Source organism: Lepus europaeus, chromosome 3 (assembly GCF_033115175.1).
Source record: "Lepus europaeus isolate LE1 chromosome 3, mLepTim1.pri, whole genome shotgun sequence".
Lineage (NCBI taxonomy): Eukaryota > Metazoa > Chordata > Mammalia > Lagomorpha > Leporidae > Lepus > Lepus europaeus.
The window spans coordinates 66,265,615-66,289,183 of NC_084829.1; the positions used below are offsets into that span (position 1 = coordinate 66,265,615).

The following is a 23,569-nucleotide window of genomic DNA, read 5'->3' on the forward strand; positions in this document are numbered from 1 at the left end:
TCATTTCTGCTAAGTTATATTCTTAAGACTGGTGATGCCCAACCAAATAATTTGATTTGGGACCTGAGTGGGGCCTAGGAGATAATTTAGATGACTCTGTTGATGGTTTCTTTTGAACCACATTTCCCTTGACCATGAGAAGGGCCCAGAAGCGAGGCCACTAAATCTTCAAGAAAATAATGCAAACAGCAACCCAATAAAGGGTTGAAGAAAAAATACTTTCATACATTTTAATTTTTTTCTATTCTTTCTCTGTCATTTCTTCTTAAATAAGGAAGGTGAAGAATATAAGTTCTATTAAAGTATAATTCATGTTCATGTTATAAACATATAACAAAAAATTTAAAGGAAATGCATAGCAAGAGGAAAAACAGAAGGAGAAAGCAAAAATACCAAAGGTAAAGGAGATAGAAGCTTATTAGAATTGGGAAAGGAGAAAGATGACCAGTAGAGAAAATAATGAGGGTAAATATAGGTCTAAGCTGAAAAAGAAAGGGAAAACAAAGAGGAAAAGAAGGGAAAAGAAGAGATGAAGAAAAGATGGGACTGTGAGCCTAAAGGAATCAGTAAATCACTCCTGCCACCCTTCCCTTTTGGTTGTTCACTTTGACTAGGTTTCCCAGTTCCTCAGAAAGGCTCATTGATTGGCTAATTAATGCTCATTCTTGATTCTTTAACTGTCCTCCATCTTTTGTTCAGAAGAAGGGAGATTCCCTCTGAGGTAGGAATTATATGTTGAGTCCAGGAATTGAAATAAGTCGTTAGAGTTCAGCTGAGTCCATATTTTAAGTTTTCCCCATCAAATCATTCCTTCTTGTCATTTTAAATCCTCCAAACACCTTGAGCCATTCTTCCCATCAGATATGGAAACTTGTATGATCTTCAGTAGGAAATATAACTTTAAAACTTCATGCTGGGCCGGCGCCATGACTCACTGATTAATTCTCTGCCTGGGGCGCCGGCATCCCATATGGGCACCAGTTCTAGTCCCGGTTGCTCCTTTTCCAGTCCAGCTCTCTCCTGTGGCCCGGGAAGGCAGTGGAGGATGGCCCAAGTGTTTGGGCTCCTGCACCTGCATGGGAGACCAGGAAGAAACACCCTGCTCCTGGCTTCGCATCGGCGCAGCGCCAGCTATAGCGGCCATTTGGGGAGTGAACCAACAGAAGAAGACCTTTCTCTCTCTCTCAAGAAGACCTTTGTCTCTCTCTGTCTCTGTCTTCTGTCTCTCTGTCTCTCTGTCTCTCTCTCACTGTCTATGACTCTACCTGTCAAATAAAGAAAAACAAAACGAAACAAAAAACCTTCATGCTGGGTGACAAAGTTTTTTATAAAATTTTAACCATATGGTAAAATAGAATTTTCCACAAAGTTCACTACACATTATAATGGCTATAGTCTAAATCACTGCTGCCCAATATGAATACCAAGATACAAATGCAAAGCATATTTAAAATTTAAAATTTTTAATTCCTACAGTGACAAAATATAAAAGGAAATAGGTTAAATTTAAGATGTTAATTAAACTCAGTGTATCAATAATATTACAATTTCGATGTATAATTAAAATAAAACTTTAATATAATATTTTAAAATTATTTTGATTCTTCAGAATCGGTCCATATTATATACCTACAATACATTGCATTTGGACTAACTGTGTCTTAAGTGCTCAGTGGCTACATGCATCTAGTGATTACTAAATTGTGTAGATCCAAGTGACAGCAATATTCAAAGACTAAAATGGTTTCAAAGAATTACATTCTGCCTGCCCATTTTGGCCTTTGCAGGTTTCCAATCTCCTTTTTGCTCATAAAAGTGTCTTTTGAATATCTTCAAATATTATGAATATCAAAGGCAAGATAATACAAGTCTAGGATTCTCAGAAATTTCTGGTATGGGCTTAAAAAGTTTGTTATGATTCCATTTTTCCCTAGGTAACTAACTACAGAATAGATTCCATGTGGTTTTGAAGATACAGTGGTTCTGTTCCATGTTGACTATGCTAATTTTTGCTGCTACAGTTATTGAGCTTATTGGAAGGAATGGGTGGGAGGTGGTAGTGATGAAGAGGAAAATGAGAAATTATTAGTTTCCACTTATGCTATATTAGTTTTTCCTTATTAGCACTGAGTAGATGTTCTGGCAAGCCTAGGACAATTTGCATTAAAGTGATTAGCAGAGAAAATTATGAAACACTGGGATTTTATTTTCGTATTGTCACCAATACTGAGTTTTCCAATGGGGATAAGTATGTATCTTAGTATATATGCTTTGAGTTGGGTTAAATTGACCCTATTTGATTTTATACATGATATTTTTTTGTTTGTGTCTCTGTTTTTATTGTCCTTAGAATTTGTGATTTTTTTTAAAGAATTATAGAAGAAAAAATACAAAGTATATCACCTATAAATTGTATGATTTGACAAACTCCAAAAAAGTGTTTTTAAAAAGGTAACATATTGATCGGTGGCTACAGTATTTTATTTAGGTTGGATGTAAGGCCCTTGTACTGATTTAGGCATTTTGTAACTTGGTCTGATTCCTGTCTTTGGCCTCCCTGATAAGTTTGAATTGATGCTTTGGTGTTCCCTACTTGGAAAATGGGAACATCTGAGAGAGCTTTATAGTGAACAAATTATTTCATATTGCCTCTGGGAGTTGTCATGGCTAGTTTGTATGAAAATTGGTATTTGATGTTGATGTCCAGGTTAATTTCAAAGTATCATAAACTAGAATCTTTCTCTGAATTACTTGATGAAATATAATTGACCTGGTTATCTCACTACTCAGTATCTCTGCTTGCTTTTGAATTGAGATACATAGAAGCCAAAATAATCCATTGTTTGAAAGATGAATGTATTCACATCTTTAAACCTTAGATTCAATTGCTGGCAGCAAATACGGTACAAATGCAATTTCTTATATCTCTTCTTAAAAATGCTGTTGTAAAATTTAATTATAACCCACTTCATTATATTTTGAGCTTTCTCATAAAACAACATTGCCCTTTGATCTCCCAATGAATTTAAAATTTCAACCAAGATGAATGTTTATGTATCACTCAAATTTTATTTGTAAAAAATTTCCTTTACACTTTAAATGCAGGTTTTTTGTTGAGCAGTATAGACTATTTTTGCTTTTCTTATTTTACCAAAAGCAAGAATGATATCAGAAACAGACAAATTCATGGAATAATTATCTTAATCACAAAAATATTTGTTTCTTTCAAAAGAATTTAAGAGATTTTTCAAAGATTGTGTAGCACTTTCCTTAACTGATACAAATAAAATTTGGTAAAGCTCTTATTTTTCCAATAAGATAATGGTGCTTATACATAGCTTCTCTCCCACAACCTCTCTATCTGGTTACAAAGAAAGCAAATGTAGGTCCAAATTTTATCACATATTCAGATATTAGCAAATCAAGAACCCTCATTAGCAAATCAAGAACAAAAGCTGATCATATGTTCAATGAAAGCCTAGGTCTCTGTCCTTTTAGGTATTTTGACCATACCATGCTTGTAATATTCATTTGATGTGAACATAGCAATACCATAGAAAAAGTGTTCTATACCCTTTAGTCAGCATCATTCAGTCAGAACTCTTCCTAATTTATTGTCTTGACACTGAGTGGTTGTAAATAAAACCGTGAGCCCAATCTTTTTTTTTTTTGACAGGCAGAGTTAGACAGTGAGAGAGAGACAGAGAGAAAGGTCTTCCTTTTTTTCCATAGGTTCACCCCCCCAAATGGCCGCTACGGCCAGCTCTGTGCCAATTTGAAGCCAGGAGCTAGGTGCTTCCTCCTGGTCTCCCATGCAGGTGCAGGGCCCAAGCACTTGGGCCATCCTCCACTGCCTTCCTGGGCCACAGCAGAGAGCTGGAGTGGAAGAGGAGCAACCGGGACAGAATCGGTGCCCCAACTGGGACTAGAACCCGGGAGGCTGGCGCTGCAGGCGGAGGCTTAGCCTACTGAGCCGGCCGAGCCCCATCTTTTAAGAGGTGCAGAATATAAGCATCATATAAGAATCTCACACACAGTTAATTCAATAAAAAGAAGTTTTTAGCTGTATTAGCCAGTCCATAGATTCTCAATGTCTTTATTTTCACCAAAGAGAACTGAATATTAACCATCAAAATGATTAACTGTATACTAGTTCATTAACAGTAAATCCTTTAGTTTTAGCTTGATATTGAGTAATGCTGGTTGTGGATAGGTATAGCATATTCTATACATCCATTAGAAGGACTTTAGCTGCCAACTCTGTAGTAGGAGGCTTCTAAATATACCGCCAGCTGACCATCCTGGCATGTGCTTTCTGTACTACATCCAGAATTAAAGGTTAAACAGACTGGCATTTCATCTTCAGTATACCAAAGTGTAAAATAAATAAGAGCATTCTAACAAGCATATACACATTAATATTTTGAAAATTAGTAGTCAAATGTGAAATTACAAAATCAGACACTAGCTTTGGTCTTGAAAGCTCTAGGAATCAAGTCAAAGTCCTTATTAACAGATAAAGGGAAGCTTCTAACTTACTTGGGATTGACAAACATTTTTTCAACATTGCTTAGGAGGAGTTTATCTCATGATTCTTTGTATATGAATCTTTGGATTACATGTTGGGATGTGTCTTTTGATTCATTGTTCCAAAAGATAGAAAAAAGTCTCTGTTCATGAGTGCTTTAGAAAATTCACTTACTTTGCAATGTTTCTTATTTCATCTTGTGCTTATTTACCTTTTATAAAGATATGTTTTTGTTCTGTAGTTTGGAGGGATAATAGTAAAGATCATAAAATTAGAAGGTTTAAGTCATTTAAATTTGTGCTGTCAGTATTGTGTTTTTTAAATATAAAACCTTGAATTTGAATACCTTGAATTGGGTCAAACATTCTCTAATCCAACTATTTCACCTATGGCTTTCTTTTGCCATAGACCTAACTTTATCAAACCTTTACTCACATTCTTAACCTCTGACTGCCTGTGTTTTCAATTTGTGATAAGGAATATTAAATATTAAATATATCTTTCCAGCTACCTGTTTTTGTCCCTACTGATAAGCTGTAAGCAGACTGCCCCGGCCTTTAGGATTTAGTGTGCCACATACTTTCCTGGGAAATAGTAGTCTGTATTCCATTGCAGGAATCTTAAACCTGATAGGCCTGTGTCCTAAATCTCCTGTTTGGATGATCTTGAATTTCATACACAGAATTTGTAAGCCTTCGCTTTTTGCCACAGTTGCATGCGATAGTACATGTGAAGCACTTAGCCCAGACCCTAGTCATTTGTAAGCATTCTTTGAACCCTAGCTGTGATTGTGATGATAATCAGATGTATATCTGATTCTATGCTTTTCCTCCTCTGGGCTTTAGATTTCCTCCTGTACAATTTTCTGCTCACCACTAAATTCGGCATTTGTGTTCTTGCAGTACCCCAACACATTCTGTATAAATAGAATGCTCTTCTGTGGTTTCCAACAGTCATATAATCCAGATCTGTGAGAGTTCTGCTTAATTTCGCCTTCTCACTCATGAAGTAAATGTAGTAAGTCATAAAATTATGCCAATTGAAACCTGAAATATTTCTAAAACCCATTTTTTTGGTTCTATCAGGTACTCATCATCTTCAAGTGTACAGCTGCCAGCATCAAACACATTCTCTACCCAGGAACCCAAGTGATAGAACTAAAATTCAAATCTGACCACCCCACTCCCCTCTGTAAACATTTTATTGTCATGTTATCTCCTACAGAAATGATTTTCAAACAGTGCTCAAAGTAAAAATATTTTATTTTTTTGTAGCAATTTTTATAAAGTGTCATTCTTGCAATAATACATCAGAACTCCAGAGTAATTTTTACTTGAGAAAAAGTTCTGCAGCTTATAGTACTCCAAAAATGCCATCTGTAATAATAACCTATGTTGACTCCTCTATCCTCATTGTATTTTACTTTGTTTTTATTATGCTAGCAACACCAAAAATGCTTGTAGTTCATCAAAATTAACCTATGGTTTTTTGTTCCATTCTGTACTTCATCCTGGAGCAGTGTTCCTCCAGCCCAAAACACTTGACTTCCTGAAAATCTTCATTTAGCTTGTGCACATTCTCTGACAGTCTTCTCAGTTCTTTTACCTCTTGGAAACACTCCTCTGTCTTCCCTGCTTATGCACAAAGGCTCAGATTCCCACAATTCTCAGTGTATAACTATTATTTTAGAATCTATTACTTGATTCCAACCAGACTATTCACTTATTGGATCGTCACTATATAAAATTCATTCTTAGATTCATTTCTCCACATAGTCTAGGTATAGTAAGCAAATAAATAAATTATTTGGATCCATCATTTTGACTTATACTTCTGAAGTTAATAGCTATATATTTTTTTAAATTTATTTATTTACTTGAAAGTCAGAGTTGCAGAGAGGCAGAGGCAAAGAGAGAGAGAGAGGTCTTACATCTGCTGGCTCACTCCCCAAATGATTGCAACATCTGGAGCTGGGCCCATCTGAAGCCAGGAGCCAAGAGCTTCTTTGGGTCTCCCACATGGGTACAGGGGCCCAAGCACTTGGGCCATCTTCTACTGCTTTCCCAGGCCATAGCAGAGAGCTAGATTGGAAGTAGAGCAGCTGGGATTAGAACCAGTGCCCATATGGGATGCCGGCACTGCAGGTGGTGACTTTACCCTTAAGCCACAGCGCCAGCCCAATAACTGTATTTTTACAAAGGAGTAGAGAACCCATACTACACAGGATTTTAGCCAATATGATGGAAAATATTCATTTCATCTCAAGCTTTACATGATTAATAACACACTTTAAAGGTGATCTGGTTCCTGAATTTTACTTAAGAAAACTAAACCTAAAAAAGGTGAATAATTTCATTTGATAATTCATGTTAAATAATGTTCACAACTTTGAAAAGAAATAAGATTAGTTGTAATTCTCTCGTAGAAGGCATATCCTGATAATAATGTCCCAAATGTGTGCTTATTTTTTCTCAAAGGTATGTGTTATCCTAGTGACTGCAGCTAAAGCCTCCTATTTAGATTTATTAAAACTAATTTGTTTACTTGCTGTGATATTTGTAAAAGGATTTGAATATAATAAGCTTATGTGTGGTTTATTTGAGTCCATTTGGAGGTATCTTACTAGCTGCTAGGATTCTTCTGGATTCATCAAACCACTGAAGAGAATGAGTGGTTACTCTCTTAATTTTCCCCCACTCCTGACAATGAAAGATTATTTTGTCCTGTTAGTATTAGAATAACAAAATGGAAGACATTAGGATTGCTGAGATTTTCTTGTTCTGCTGTAACCCTCAAGCCCCTTGACAGGGACTCAACTACTTGATCCATCATTGATGCCTCCCAGAATGTGCGTTAGCAGGAACCTGGTGTCAGAAGCAGGGGTTGGGCCACAATGTAGGTGTTCTAATATGGGATGCAAGCATCCTAATTGGTGTCTTAACTGTTGCATCCAATGTTCACCCGTTTCTAGATTTTATAGCCACTAATATTAGGATTTGTTTGATGTTATGTTTCTTCCTAACTTTTAATCTTTTACCATGTAAGTACACAGTCTGAACTATTCCAAAGTTTGGCTAATGCCAGCAAGGAAACCATGTTGTGGTATAGCTGATAATGTCTATGAGAATGCTTGACATACCGTAAAATAAAGTGGTAAATAGCCACCACAGAAGTGAATTATTTTATTACATAGACAGTATCACCAAAAAATGAAAGGCTCTTGAGGTAATATCATGTCCCATTATATTAGCTTTTAGACTATGCCTCCTTTAGGGTGAATATGGTGTGTAGTGGATAGAATTTAGGCTACCAAAAAGATCTCTAGGCCAAGACAAAATTTGTCCTGACGAGAGATTGAAAAATTACAGAAAGCATACTCCAGAATCAAATTCAGGGGTTGTAAGCATTTGGATTAAAGGACACATAGTAAATACTTTAGGCTTTGTGGGCCATATGTTCTCTACTAAATCTGGTTATCTCTACTATTGTGGTTTCAAAGAATCATAGATATAAAGGCATGGATGTAGCTAGATTTGGCCCAATGCTGTTATATACCAACTTTGGGCAATTTTTAAGTTTTCTAGAAGAACCAAGTGTAAATAGAAACAGAAGAACTACAATGTAAGGTGAAGCCAGGCCATTTTTAGGCCAATGCTTTTGTGTAAAATGACCTGAGGTTCTGAAATATCTACTCAAAGTTTAGCCTGTGTAGCCTGCAGAACTGGAACAGAGGACATTTGACAGTTTATGAAACGACCTCTCAGAGATAAAAAGCGTGCAGAGCACTTTAAGTTCCCTCTTTGGAACAAGAACTAAACATAGAATTCCTTCACTTTGTGGTGACTATTGGTTACCTGTATATAAGAATAAGAAATAAAACTTGAATTGAATCACTCACAACCAAGCAGGGCATTTAGAAATTGCAGAAGCTAAAAATAGGTAACAAATGCTCAATGCATGAGACAACAGTTCTGGCTTTTTGTAGAATAAAAAAATACAGAAATCAATGTAAAAAGGTCTTATTAGAGAAAGTCTCCCATCTGACAGCCTTAGTTAGAGAAGTAACAATTGAAGCACAAAATAGGGATGGCAAATTCCTGATAATTCCCAGGTAGTTTATTCACAGTACTCTTCTCTGTGTCTGTAACCCCTCACTCTATGCTAAGAGCTGGATCATTATTATGTATATTAGATCATAAGTATTGCTATAACAAACCTTAGAACCAAACCAAACTCTAATGCCTATAATCAGAAAAAAAATAAGCATGTTTGAAGATTAAGGTCCATTTTTCACATATTTATTGATGGCTACTCAGTCTATTTTAGATCTTAAGCCTTAGAGAAAGAAGCAAGCATAAGGTTGAATTTAGTATTAGCTCTGAAATTTAAGGTGTATGAAATTCAAAGTGAATAAATTAAGATATTTATAGTTATTCTAGGCTGCTATTCAGTGGACTAAATCAAAGATTAATGTTTCAATTGTAATATAAAAATAGCTTTAACAATGGAAACATAAACAGAAATTTAAATCATTGACAGTCATGAAGAAGGCCTGTAGAAGTGTCCCAGGTTAAACTATAATGCGTGTACTATTTTATAAATCACTGTATCACTACAGAGTTGTCTTTGGCAGATCGTGCCTCAATATCACAAACAATTAGGACTACAAAAGGTTTTGAATGAATCTTAACTATATTTAGCAATCCATTTTAAAACTATTTTTTATTTTAATTTTAAGGCAAACACATTTTATGTATTTCATATATACAGATTTAGTAACATAGTGATTCTTCCCATACTACCCACCCTCTCACACATAACTCTATATCCTCCCTCCTATAACCCTACATCCTCCTTCCTCTCCTATTCCCTGTCTTAATTTTTACAATGATCTACTTTCAGCTTATTTTATACTCATAAGATTAACTGTACACTAAAAAGAGTTCAAACTGTAATAAAAAGGAAAAAAGAACACTGTTCTTCGATAGTAGAGACAAGCACTATAATCCAATCTCAAAATGACAATTTCATTCCTTTATGTTCCATTTTTGTGTACATTATTAGTTACCACAGATCAGGGCAGATGTGGTATTTGTGTTTTGGAGACTGGCTTGTTTAACTAAGTACAGTGATTTCCAGTTGCATCCATCTTGTTGCAAAAGACAGGATTTCATTTTTACAGCAAGTAGTATTCCATAGCATATGTATATAAACCACAATTTCTTTATCCAGTCACCTGTTGATGGACATCTGGATTGATTCCATATCATTGCTGTTGTGAATTGAGTTGCAATAAAAGTACAGATAACTTTCATTTGCTGATTTCATTTTGTTTGGGTATATTCCCAGGAGTAGGATGACTGGTTTAAATGGTAGCTCTATTTGCAGCTTTCTGAGGTATCTCCATGCCGTCTTCCACAATGGCTGTACCAGTTTTCATTCCTATCAACAGTGGATTAGTGTATCTTTTCCCCCACATCCTCACCAGAATTTATTGTTTGTTAATTTCTGTATGACAGCTATTCCAGCTGTGGTGAGGTAAAACCTCATTGTGGTTTTGATTTGTATTTTCTTATGGCTAGTGATCCTGAGAATTTTTTCATGTGTTTGTTGACCATTAGAATTTCTTCTTTTGAGAAATGCCTGTTCAAGTCCTTATTTCAATTCTTAACTAGATTGTTTATTTTGTTGTTGTTGAATTTCTTGATCTTTCTATAGATTCTGCATATTAATCCTTTATCAGATTCATAGTTAGCAAGTATTTTCGCCCATTATGTCAGTTCCCTCTTCACTTTGATAAATGTTCCCTTTGCAGTACAGAAGCTTCTCAACTTGATGTAATTACATTTGTCTATTTTGGTTTTGATTGCCTGTGCTACTGGGGTCTTTTCCATGAAGTCTTTGCCTATGCCAATGTTTTGTACAGCTTCCCCAATGTTCTTCTCTAGTAATTTTATGGTATCAGGTCATAGATTTAGATCCTTTATCCATCTTGAGTTGAATTTTGTATAAGGTGTAAATTAGAGGTATTGTTTCATAGTTCTGCACAGGGCAATCCAGTTTACACAGCACTATGTGTTGAGGAGACTGTCTTTCCTCCAGGGAATGATTTTAGGTCCTTTGTCAAAGATTAGTTGTAGATGTGTAGATTGATTAATGGAGGTTCTATTCTGTTCCATTGATCTGTGTGTCTATTTTTGTGCCAGTACAAGTTTGTTTTGATTATAACTGTTGTAACATGTCTTGAAATCTGGTATTGTAATGCCTCCAGCTTTGTTTTTGTAACTTAAGATTTCTTTAGCTATTCAGGATCTCTTGTGTTTCCATATATAACTTTTGATGGTTTTAATTCTTCCAACCCACAAACATGGAAGACTTTTCCATTTGTTTTGTGTATAATAATTCTTTCTTTAATGTTGTAATTTTCATTATAGAGATCTTTTGTCTCTTTGCTGAATTTATTCCAAAGTCTTAATTTTGTTTTTTGTAGCTAATGTGAATGGGACTGATCTTAGAAGTTCTTTCTCAGTCATGACATTGTCTGTGCATACAAAGGCTATTAAATCTTGTGTATTGATTATATAGCCTGCAAATTTACCAAACTCTTTTATGAGTTCTGGTAGTCTCTTAGTGGATTCTTTTAGTTCCCCAATATATAGAATTTTGTCATCTGCTAATAGGGATAGTTTGACTTCTTCCTTTCTAATTTGAAACCCTTTGATTATTTTTCTTTCCTAATGGCTTGGGCTAAAACTTCCAGGACTATATTGATTGGCAGTGGTGTGAGTGGGCACCTTTTTCTGTTTCTGGATCTTAATGAAAATGCTTCTAGCTTTTCCACATTCAATAAGATGCTGGCTATGGGTTTGTCATAAATTGTCTTGTTTGTCTTGAGGAATATTCCCCTCTATACTCAATTTGCTTAAGGTTTTTATAATGAAAGGATGTGGTATTTTATCAAATGCCTTTTCTGCATCTATTGAGAGAATCATATGATTTTTATCCTTCAGTTTGTTAATGTGATGTATCACATTTATTGACTTGCATGTGTTGAACCATCCCTGCACACCTTGAAAAAACCTACTTGGTCAGGCTGAATGTTCTTTCTGAGGTATTGTTGGATTCTTTAGCTAGTATTTTGAAGAATTTTGCATCAATGTTCATTAGGGATATTGTTCTATAGTTCTCTTTCTTTGTTGTTATTTTTTCTGGTTGAGAAATTAGAATGATGCAGGCTTCATAGAAGGAGTTTGGGAGGATTCCCTTCCTTTCAATTGTTTTGGACCTTGAGAGAACAGGAATTAGTTCTGTAAGGGTCTGGTAGAATTCAGCAGTGAATCCATCTGGTCATGGGCTTCTCTTTGTTGGGAGGCTCTCTATTAGTGATTCAATCTCCATCTTGGTTATTGATCAGTTTAGGTTTTCTGTGTCTTCATGACTCAATTTTTGTAGATTTTATGTGTCCAATAGTCTATCCATTTCTTCCAGATTTTCCAATTTGTTGACATAAAGTTGTTTGTAGTGATTCCTGATGATTCTTTTTTATTTCTGTGGCATCTGCTGTTACCTTTCCTTTTTTATCTCTGATTTTATTAATTTGAGTCTTCTCCCTCTTCTTTTTGTTAGTTTTGCCTGTGGTGTATCATTTTTAAATTTTTTTTTCAAAAAACCAGTTCTTCCTTTCACTGATCATTTTTATGTTTTTGTTTTGATTTTGTTTTTTTTTTATTCTCTAATTTTAATTATTTCATTCCACCTACTAATTTAGGGTGTGATTTGTTGTTGTTTTTCTAGGTCCTTGAGATGCATTGATAGCTAATTTATTTGATGCCTTTCCAATTTCTTGATGTAGGTGCCAGTTGCCATAAAGTTCCCTCATAACACTGCTTTTTGCCATATCGCATATGTTTTGATAGTTATACTGTCATCTTTATTTGTTTCCAGGAATTTTTTTATTTCTCTTTTGATTTTTTTATATGACCCACTGTTGATTCAGGAACAAGTAGTTCAGTCTTCATATGTTTGCATATTTTTTTGAGTTGTCAATTACTAGCTTCATTCCATTGTAGTCAGAAAAAAATGTATGGTGTGATTTCTAATTTTTGAATTGACTAAGACTTCCTTTATGGCCTACAATATGATCTATCCTCAAGAATGTTTCACAGACAGATGAAAAATGCTTGTATTCTGCAACTGTGGGATCAAAGGTTCTGTAGCTATCAGGTCCACTTGGTCCATAGTGTCAATTAGCTCTGTTGTTTCTTTGCTGATTTTCTGTCTAGTTGATATGTCTATTGATGATAGTGGGGTGTTGAAGTCCCCTGGTACTATTGTATTGGAATCTATGTCTCCCTTTAGATCCATTAACATTTGTTTTAAATAGCCAAGACATTTGGCACTGGGCACATATACATTTATTATTGTCACATGTTGTTGAATTGATCCCTTAATCATTACATAGTGCCCTGATTTGTCTCTTAACAGTTTTTCTGTTAAAGTCTATTTTACCTGATATGTGGATAGCTACAGCAGCTCTTTTTGGCTTTCTGTTAGCATGGAATATATTTTTCTATCCTTTCACTTTCAGTCTGCAGGTGTATTCATTTGTGAGATGTGTTTCCTGTCAGCAGTAAATAGATGGGTCTTGTTTTTTTAACCCACTCAGCCAATCTGTATCTTTTAAATGGAGAGTTTAAACCATTTATATTCAAGATTACTATAGATAAGTAATGACTTGGCCCTGTCATTTTTCCATAAATATTCCTATTGTTTGATTTGGATTTCTTTTGTACTTTTACTGGGAGATGTTCTACCTTCACATTATTTCACAATGATGACTATCTTTCTGTGTTTCTGTGTGTAGTCTATCCTTAAGCATCTTTTGTAGGGTTGGAAGAGTGGTGTAAAATACATTCAATTTCTGTTTGTTATGGAAGGTCTTTATTTCACCTTCATTCATAAATAAGAGCTTTGCAGGGTACAATGTTGATGTTTTTTTTTTTCCTCCTAATAATTAGACTATTTCTCACCATTATCTCCTAGCTTGTAGGGTTTCTGATGAGATGTCAGCTATAAGTCTAATTCCAGATCCTCTGAAAGTAATCTGACATTTCTCTATGCAGATTTTAGAATCTTTTCTTTATGTTTTACTTTGGAAAGCTTGATTACAATGTGTTGAGGTAAAGATATTTTCTGGTCATGTCTATTAGGTCATGTCTACGTACCTTGTGTATTTGAAAATATCTTCAAACTAGGGAAGTTTTCTGTGTTTCTTTCAATGAATAGGCCTTCTAATCCACTCTGTCTTTCCATACTTCAAGAACTTCTAAGACCCATATGTTGGGTTGTTTGATAGTATCCAATAAATCTTAAACATTGTTTTTAATTTTTCTAATTTATTTTTCTCTTTTATTTTGTCTAATATAATTTCCAAATATTTTTCTTCTATCTCAGATATTCTTTCTTCTGTCTCACCAAGTCGGTTGTTAAGGCTTTTCACTGTATTTTTTATTTGACATATTGAATTCTTCATTTCTAATATTTCAGTTTGATTTCTTTTCAAATCACAATCTCATGGCCAAATTTTTCCTCCTTGTCATGTATCGATTTCTTTTACTCAGGGATTTGCTTCTCTTAGCTTCTCAGTAATTTTCTGATTAAGCTTTTGAGTTTTTTTTTTTCAGGTATTTCATCAATCTCTGCATCTTTGCATTCTAATATTGAAGTGCTGTCTATGGCCATACCACCCTGAACATGCCCAATCTTATCTAATATTTGTGTTTTGTGTTCCTTTGGGGGTAGTCATATTGTCTTCCTTATTCTTGTTTCTTGAATTTCTGTATTTATGTTTAGGCATTTGTAGAAACACGTGTTGGTTTTCTCCTCTGATGGATTTTATGTTTAAACTATGCCTCTGTGGCTCAGACCAGTTTTTCTCTTTCAATGAATACCCAGGGGCATGAACTGGGTGTGGCCAGGGAGCTTGTTTAGTGCTCCAGTGTTGGGTGAGTATCCAGGATGACACTCAAGTTGAGTGGTTTAGATCTCCTGTATTGTCATCATGGACTAGTGTATGATGACCTATGTTGATGTATTCACACCCTCACCTCCTCTCTTCCATCATGATCAATGCCTGGGGGTTAACCCACAGTGAGTGCAATACTCTCCTATGCTGCTACGTGAATCACACAAAGGATCTGTGCAGTCCTCAGTGTGAGCATAGATCCCACTGTGATTACTCACCTCAGGCAATCAAGGAGCTCTGAACCTCTGGCACCAGACACAATGATTGACCAGAGACCAAACTACAACCTTTACCTTATTGTGTAGTCACAGAGTTCCCATAATCACAGTGTTCAGGGCTCCTGCAGTCATGAGATACAGAGGATCCAGCCTGCCCCATTAGCCTTTCCCTTCTACAGAGAGACCAGAGATGTTTCCAGAGCCTTTCCCCTTGCGTGCTCTTCCTTGGCAGTTTGAGCCCTGAAGTCTGTGATATGAGTGCCCAGCCCCTATCAATCCTCTAGGCCAGACTTAAAGTCAGTGGGGAACACGTATTTTTCCCTCTGGTAAAATCCCCTGATCACACACACACACAAGAACCACTGTCAAAATGGCACCTACTCCCCACCACTTGCTGGGCACCCTTGTTGGGGGTTGGAGAGAAAGAAGTGTGCTATTCTTTAGCTGGATTAGGTGGGTACCCTGTCCCTATTAAGGCTTCAGGCTAGACTTAAAATACAGTGTGTCCCACAAAGCTCTCCCTCAGGCAATGTCACTAGTGACAAGGCTGCTGTGGTCTGCTCTCACCTCACTCTCCAAAGCTGACATATACTCCAGGTCTTGGCTGCAGGGTTTGTGTGTGGTTTCTCTGCTTGTTGCTGCTTATCCATACTTTCCACACTGCTCCACAGCATCCGTCTTCCTTCTGTAGAATTCCCACTGCAAACTTCTGTCCAACTCTCCCGTAGGAATGTACTTCCTCTGCTTTTCTTCTGCTATTTTTCCCTTGTCTAAAGCAGTATGTCTTTTCACCATTCAGCCATCTTGGCATCCTTATATTTAGCATTCTTTTTTTTTTTTTTAATTTTTTGACAGGCAGAGTGGATAGAGAGAGACAGAGAAAAAGATATTTAGCATTCTTATTGCCAACTAAATTCTATTTGAATCTTAAAGTGATTTTCTAATGGATAGAAATGATATATTGCTTTAACAAAACATAAATTAATTCTATTTTTCAATTTTATTTTTTAAATGATACTTGTTTTCCTTTTGTTTCCTTTTTACTAGAAATAAGAGCATCTATTTCTATTTATAAATTTGTTTAGCATTTTCACTATCTCAACAATAAAACTAAAAAGTGTATCTTGTATGACTAAGGAAGAAGATCTTCTATTGCAATGAAAAGGATAATCTGTATTAGTTATTCATTGCCACTTAACACATTACCTCAAAGCTTTGTGGTTTTCAGAAAACAATGAATATTTATAATCCTCACAGTTTCTATGAATTTAAAGGGAATTTTTTAAAGACTTATTTATTCTTATTGAAAGTCAGAGTTATATATAGAGAGAAGAGGCAGAGAGAGAGAGAGAGAGAGAGAGATCTTCCGTCTACTAGTTCACTCTCCAATTGGCCACAACGGTTGGAGCTGCGCCGTTCTAAAGCCAGGAGCCAGGAGATTCCTCCAGGTCTCCCACACAGGTGAGGGGCCCAGGGATTTGAGCCATCTTCTACTGCTTTCCTAGGCCATGGCAGAGAGCTGTATGGGGAGTGGAGCAGCTGGGACTTGAACTGGCACCCATATGGGATGCCGGCACTGCAGATGGCAACTTTACCTGCTGTGCCACAGCGCTGGCCCCGAGAGTGATCTGGTAGGCAGTTCAGGGTCTCTCATGAGGCTGCAATGAAGATGTGTTAGAACCACAGTAATCTGATGGCCTGATTGGACCTGGAAGGTATACTATAATGTGACTCAGCCTTGCAGGTGTAATGGAAGCTTCATTTACTTTAACTGAAGGGTTTTAAGCTTTGTCACTTACTGGCTGTGTGCCATTTGTCAGGTTACTTAACCATTCTTCCCACAGCATTTTAGTGATCTCTTAAGCTTGTAAGTCAGATCATGACACTTGTCTACTCAAAACTCTTCAGTGAGAGTACATGATGCTTCTATTACACTTGGAATGAAATTCAAACCCTGTAACATGGTCCACAAGCTCCAACATGATCTGGCTATTGTATACTTCTCCCACCACACTTCCTGGTATTCATTACTTTTCCTTTCCTTTCATTATATTCCTGCTAAGCTGGCCATCCACTAGAAACCCTGTAGGGATAGCCAGTAAGCCAGCTGACCATATTCTTAGTTTGTACCTGATGTCTTGGTGCAATTATCAACAAGGCTTCTTTCAGAAGTGTTGCATCAGTGACATGTTTTTGCCTAGCATACAGCTCTTTCCTCTATCTCTTCCTCACATATTCTTCCCTCTACCACCATTCATCTTCTTCCACTATATATACATATATATATATAGTAGATATATATTTATAGTATATCTATATATCTATATATCTATATATATATATTTAGTAGATATACTTTCCTTTAGAAAAAATGTAATTGTATCAGAGAAGTCTTCCCCAAAAACCCTACTCCCCTAAAACCAAAACACTGTGATGGTTTACCATTATCATCTCTAGGAACCCATAGTTAATTTCCTTTAATAATCATTATTTGTCATTGTATTTTTAAGTTCAGAAGAGAAAGGACATAATTATTTAATTTGCACTATATACTCAATGCCCAGAACAGTGCCTAACACATATCAGTCTCTCATTAAATATTTTAAATGGATGAAGAAAACATCTAAGCATCAGATGTTGTTTATTAATCTAGAATTGAGAAGAGGATGTTATAAGGATCAAGTAACATTGTACTTAAAGCAGTATCTGGCACACAGTAAGTTAAACTTTTTTCTTTTTTTTTCTTTTTTTTTTAAATTTTTTTTTGACAGGCATGATTAACAAATTAAAAATTATATATATTTCAAGTGCAACACAAGATGTGTTTTTATATACATATATCTTGTGTATTAATTCCCACAGTCAAGGTACTTAATATAGCCCACCTAACATAATTATCATTTTTTGTCACAAGACTACTAAAGACTTAATTCTTTAGCAAATTACTAGTATACAATATGTTATTATTAACTATAGTTACTATGCTGTACATTAGATCTCTAGAACTTAGTCATTTTATAACTTAAAGGTTTTATTTCCTTTTATCAAGATAAAATTACATGCAGTGAAATGCACAGTGAATATTGTGATGAATGCATATATGAGGAAGCAACCCACCAATCAAAATTGAGGCAATACCATCATTTAGAAAGTTCCTTCTTGCCTCTTTCCACTCAACCCTCTTCTCCCATAGGATTCCATAATTTCTGTCATCATGCATTATTTTTTTCTATATCAGGCTTTCATATAAGTGGAATTATAAAGTGGGAACATTATTTGTTCTGACCTTTCACACAACATACTGTTTTTAGATGCAACCATACTGTTGTTGTATATTAGTAGTTAATTATTTTATTTTTTAAGTTTTTTGTATTGTATGAATATATTACAATTTATCAGTTTCCCAACTGACAGACATTTGTATTATTTTCAACTTTTTTGTTATTAATAAAGCTGTTCTAAAACTCTTTTGCAAGTCATTGCCTGAACATGTATTTTCATTTTCTTTGGTAAATATCTAGGAATAGTACAACTAAGCTTAAAAACAGGTTAGAGAATTTTAAATTTAAAACATAAAAATTGCTGAATAGCTTTCTAAAACAGTCATAGCATTTTGTACTCGTACCAGCAATCTGCTATGTACATTGCTCTGTATCTTTGGCAACATTTTAATTTATGTCTCCCTAATAACAAATAAGGTTTAGCACATTTCTAAAGCTCATTGGCCACTTAACACCTGAAGGGGTTTTTCAAACTGGGAGACAGGACACGGGTGCATCCATTCTAAGAGCACACCACTGGATAGCTATGGGCTCCCACTTTACTTGGAGGGTACCAGCAAGTCTACAAGCTAGCAGGCATGTAGGCAAGGTTATACATCAACTTAAGGATTTGGGGAAAGGAATTCAGTCTGGTGGTCTAACATAGGGATTAGAGCTGTGTTGTAAATCTTCAGACAGGCAGGCTCATTTAGGTGCTTGTGCAAATTTACAAATTCCCGAAAATATTCCAGGTACCAATTAATGTCCATTAGCACCCTGCTGCTCCTGCTACCACATTCCTTTGGGACAGGTGTGCCCATCCTCTGCCTGTTTTGGTGTGAGCAGAAACTGCAGCCCTGCCTCTAATCTCAGGAGAGTGTGCCCCGCTGAGAGGCATTTATGCAGCATCCCTACAACCACCTATGTTATGAAATGTGTGTTTGAATTGTTTTTCCATTTTTTTGTTTTGATTGTTGCCTCCAATCCTTTTGTCATATATATAAACAAATATTTTTTTTTCTGTAGCTTGTCTTTGCTTTTTATTAAAGGCATTTTTTTTTCTGAATTGAAGTTTCTTTTTTAATTTAGTGAAGTCCAGAGTATCTTATTGTTTTTATAGTTTGTGTTATGTGATTTCTTTGTAAGACATCTTTGATATTCTTCTAGGTCATGAAAATATTTTCCAATATTATCTCCTTATTAAACAGTCTTATTTGTGTAGGCCTATGAATCACATTGTTAATTTTCATATATCATACGGGATAGGGGATGGGATTTACCTTATTTCGTATGGCTATCCAATTTTTCTGGTACCATTTGTTTAAAAGATTGTCCTTTCCTACTGAATTGCTCTGGTGCCTTTGTAAAATCAAGTGATTATATATGTAGGTCTATTTTTAAATTTTTAAATTTTGTTTTGTGTATCTACATGTCTATCCATAGGCCAATACTACACTCTTTATTACTCTGGTAATAAAGATCAGAGGGTTTGAGTCCTCTAACTTCATCTTGTTGTTTTCTACATTATTTTGTCTGATATAGTTATTTTGTCTAGATTTGTCTAATCTAGGTGTATTGGGTATCTAGAAAATTTAGAATCAATTTCTTTGTTGATTCTAAAAGGCTGTTAGAAATTGGTTGATATTACATTCAATCTTCAGGTTAATTTAAGGAAACCTTGTTATCTGCTTTCAATACCTGTTATTATTGATGCATTGATAATGGAATGGCTTCACCTCATGAGACAGAATCAATAAGATCTGGTGAGCAAGTGAAACAGGCTGCTGAGAAGAAAGGACATCACAAAGTACTGTGGCACTCTTGCGTGCACTTATTATTAAAGTGAAGAATAATTGAAGAGGCTGGCATTTGGCCTGTTAAACTGCTTGTTGGAATGCTTGTGTGGATTCCAACTTCCTCCTAATGCACACCCTGGCAGCTAGTGGTAACAGCTGAAGTAACTGGGTCCTTGCTGCTAATGTGGGAGACCTGAATTAAGTTCCCAGATCCCAGCTTCCACCTGTCTCAGCCTTAGCTGTTGTATGTGCCTCTGAGAGTAAAACCAGGAATAACATCTCTCTCTCTCTCCTCCTCCTCCTCCCTCTCTCTCTCTCCCCTATCCCTCTCCCTCTCTCTCTCTCACTCTCCCTCTATCTCTCTCTCTCCCCTCTCCCCTCTCCCCCCCTCACTTTCCTTCTCCCTCTCCCTCTTTCTCTCTCTCCCCCTCCCTCCCTACCTCCCTCCCTCCCTCTCCCTTCCCCCTCCTCCTCCCCCTCCCCTCCCCCTCCCCCTCCCCCTCCCCCTCCCCCCTCCTCCTCCTCCCCTTCTCCCTCTCCCTCTCCCTCTCCCTCTTTCTCTCTCTAATAAAAAAAAGAAGAAGGGAAATGAGGAAATCAGTAATCCATCAGGGGAATTTGGTCTCCACTCAAGGGAAGAGTTTCTGCCTCAAGCATTTGTTTCCTTGGTCTTATTCTCCTTGCATCCTTCCTTATTTTGGGGATTTTCATGCAACTACTTTTTAAATGTTCTCCTTTAAAAGCAGAACACTTTCCTTCCAAAATGCTATATATTTCCAATGTGTAAAAACATGACCCATTATAGATTGATTTTATTTTCTTTGAATTTCTTGAGTCTGTTCATTACTAGTTGAGAGCAAAAACATTTCTAAGATCAAGAGCTCATGAGCCACTTTTCTCTTTAAGCATATAGGAAAGCATGCTCCTCATGACCTGGCACAAAAAAGGTATCTCAAGAGCGTTAAGGAATAAACAAACCATGTTCTCTGCCTGGAGAGTCAAAGACTGGTGGTATACTTCTTACGTGAGGCAAAATTTTTCAAATTCATAAAAATTCTAAAAGCACATAAGGATGAGAATTATGCCAAGCAAGCACTCTTTGACTTATTTCCAGTGAATGCAAACAAGTTTTAAAGTGTATCAGAAAATATTCTATCTAGAAACATTGATGTTTACATTCTACTAGCTAGTTAAGAAAAAAAAAAAAGATGTAGGCAGTACTCTGTATCTGGCCTCTTTTAAACTCAGCACCCAAATACCTGAAAACGGCTAAATATTAACATAAATATGATGAATGTTGTTAGCCAAAAGTTAAATAAGGCATTTATTTATATGCCATTAATAAAGTCTGGTTCTTTTTGCTAAAAAAAATAGAATAAGTGTGCGTGTATTTTCTAAAACATTAGGAAGGAACTTGTGTATAAAGTGGGTTCTAAGAGTTTTCCACTTTTCCCTGCGAGGGTGTTTCAGTGATATGAAAACATGATTATTTGGCATAACTATTTCTACATTCTCTTTTCTTTCTTTCTTTTTTTAAAAGTTTTATTTATTTATTTATTTGAAAGAGTTACACAGAGAGAGAAGGAGAGGCAGAGGGAGAGAGATCTTCTATCCCCTGGCACATCCCCAATTGGTTGTATGGGCGGAGGTGCACCTATCTGAAGTCAGGAGCCTGGAGCCTCTTCCGGGTCTCCCACGTGGGTGCAGGGGCCCAAGCACTTGGGCCATCTTCTACTGCTTTCCCAGGCCACAGCAGAGAGCTGGATCAGAATTGGAGCAGCTGGGTCTCGAACTGGCATCCACATGGGCAGAGTCTTTACCCACTATGCCACAGTGCCAGCCCCTCTTTATTTTCTTTTATTTTCTATTCTGCCAAGAGAGAAGTGATGAATTTTCTTTGATCACTAAATATGAAGCTATAAATCTTATAATTATGTCCCACAGTACCTTACTGAGTGTCTTTCCTTATTCAATTATAACTGATACTTTTTTTTTCTAAGATGTCTTTGTATTCCATCTTGCGTCCATTGCATCCCTCTTATTTGGCTTCCATAGCTCATTGTTGTAAATAAAAAATGAAATATCATCTGAATAAGCAAAATACTGTTTGCCTGTTTCCACTGCTAGAAGTTGGGGATCAACTCAGCTGAAAGCAAGTGACAAAAATGCATATACAGATGGGGATAAAGTTAATTATTTTCCATTCTGTGTACTTATCATGTTTAAGATTTAGTTGGCTGGTCTGCATTAGTGTCTCAAAGGGAGACAGGATAAATTTTGTGAGAGAAGTGTGTTTTCAGTGTTTCTTCTCCCTTGGATACCTGCTTGTAATTTCTCTTGGTGATAATAGAGCTTAGCTATGCACATCAAGGGAAAGCCAGATCTTCAGGGTATCATGCAGGGTAACTCATCACAGCACACTTAATGTGTGTTGGCAGACCTCTCTGTTGAAACGTTGTTATTATACATTTGCATTTATACAGTTTTGTGAGTCTCATGTCCAGTGATGAAGGGGATCCTCGTTAAATTTCTAGAGCCCATTTCTTGCGAATGAATAATTTTAAAATAAGTCTCCACAACTAGTAATATAAAGAAAATGCTCAAGCTCCATTTTCCAAAATGGAATTGTATACAAAAAGAAAGTGTTTTTTTTTTTTTTTTTTAAAGACAACCGTTTCTCCTGGTCATAAGAATTCTAAGAAAGGCAAAAGAATTCTTGCGGATTAGAGGAAAACTAGGAAGTTACAGAATTGAAAATAAGCCAGTCCAAAAGGGACAAATATCATATGTTCTTCCTGATCAATGACAACTAACCAAGCACCTAAAAGGAAGCCCGTTGAAGTGAAATGGACACCATGAGAAACAATGACATGATTGTCTTGACTGTTGAGGAACAACTTACTATTTTATTCCTTTTAGTATTTTTTTGTGGTTGTTGTTGTTCTGTTTGTTCTACTTACTACCACTGGCTGAACTCTGTAATTAATACACAATTATTCTTAGGCATTTAAAATTAACAGAAAAGTGATCTCTGTTAAATATAAGAGTGGGAATAAGAGAGGGAGGAGATATACAGGTCTGCACATGCTCCCTTGGACTTATCTCCAATGGTAGAGCCATCTCACTTGTTAAAGTGATAAGTTTAAGTACAAAATTGATCAAAAAGATAGGGTAAGCACCTAAGAGGTTTCACAAATAAGACCAGTGCATGCAAATAATAAAGTATAGAGTTAAAAGGGAGAGAATGATCCTGCGGGGGAAGCGGGACACACAGCAGACTCATAGAATGGCAAAGGCCCTAAAAAGCACTCTGGGCCTCAGAATCAACCCTTGGGGCATTTGGAAGTGGCTAAAAGGCCCATGAGAGTCTCACAGGCATGGAAAGCCAAGACACTGTGGCAAAAACAATATGAATGAAAGGTCTCGATGAATAAGACCCCAGCAGAAAGAACAGAACATCAAAGAAGGAGGCACCTTTCTCTGAAAGGAGGAAGGAACCTCCACTGTGATATGGCCTTGACTAAACAAGTTCAGAGTTGGTGAACTCAAGAGGCTTCCATAGCCTCAACAGCTCATGGCAAGAGCCTCAGGTGATTACTGACGTCATAAATAAGAGTGTCAATTGTTAAATCAACAACGAGTCACTGGGCACATGCTCCCCATGTAGGATCTCTGTCCTTAATGTGTTTTACTATGAGAGTTAACGATAACACTACTAGTCGAATAGTACTCTACATCTTGGG

The 23,569-nt window shown here is 36.3% G+C and overlaps 1 protein-coding gene across 3 annotated transcripts in view; it reads left to right on the plus strand.

The window, feature by feature from the left end:
- ADGRB3 (adhesion G protein-coupled receptor B3) overlaps positions 1-23,569 on the plus strand; it is an 862,679-nt gene that overhangs the window by 670,890 nt on the left and 168,220 nt on the right. The window lies entirely within an intron of this gene.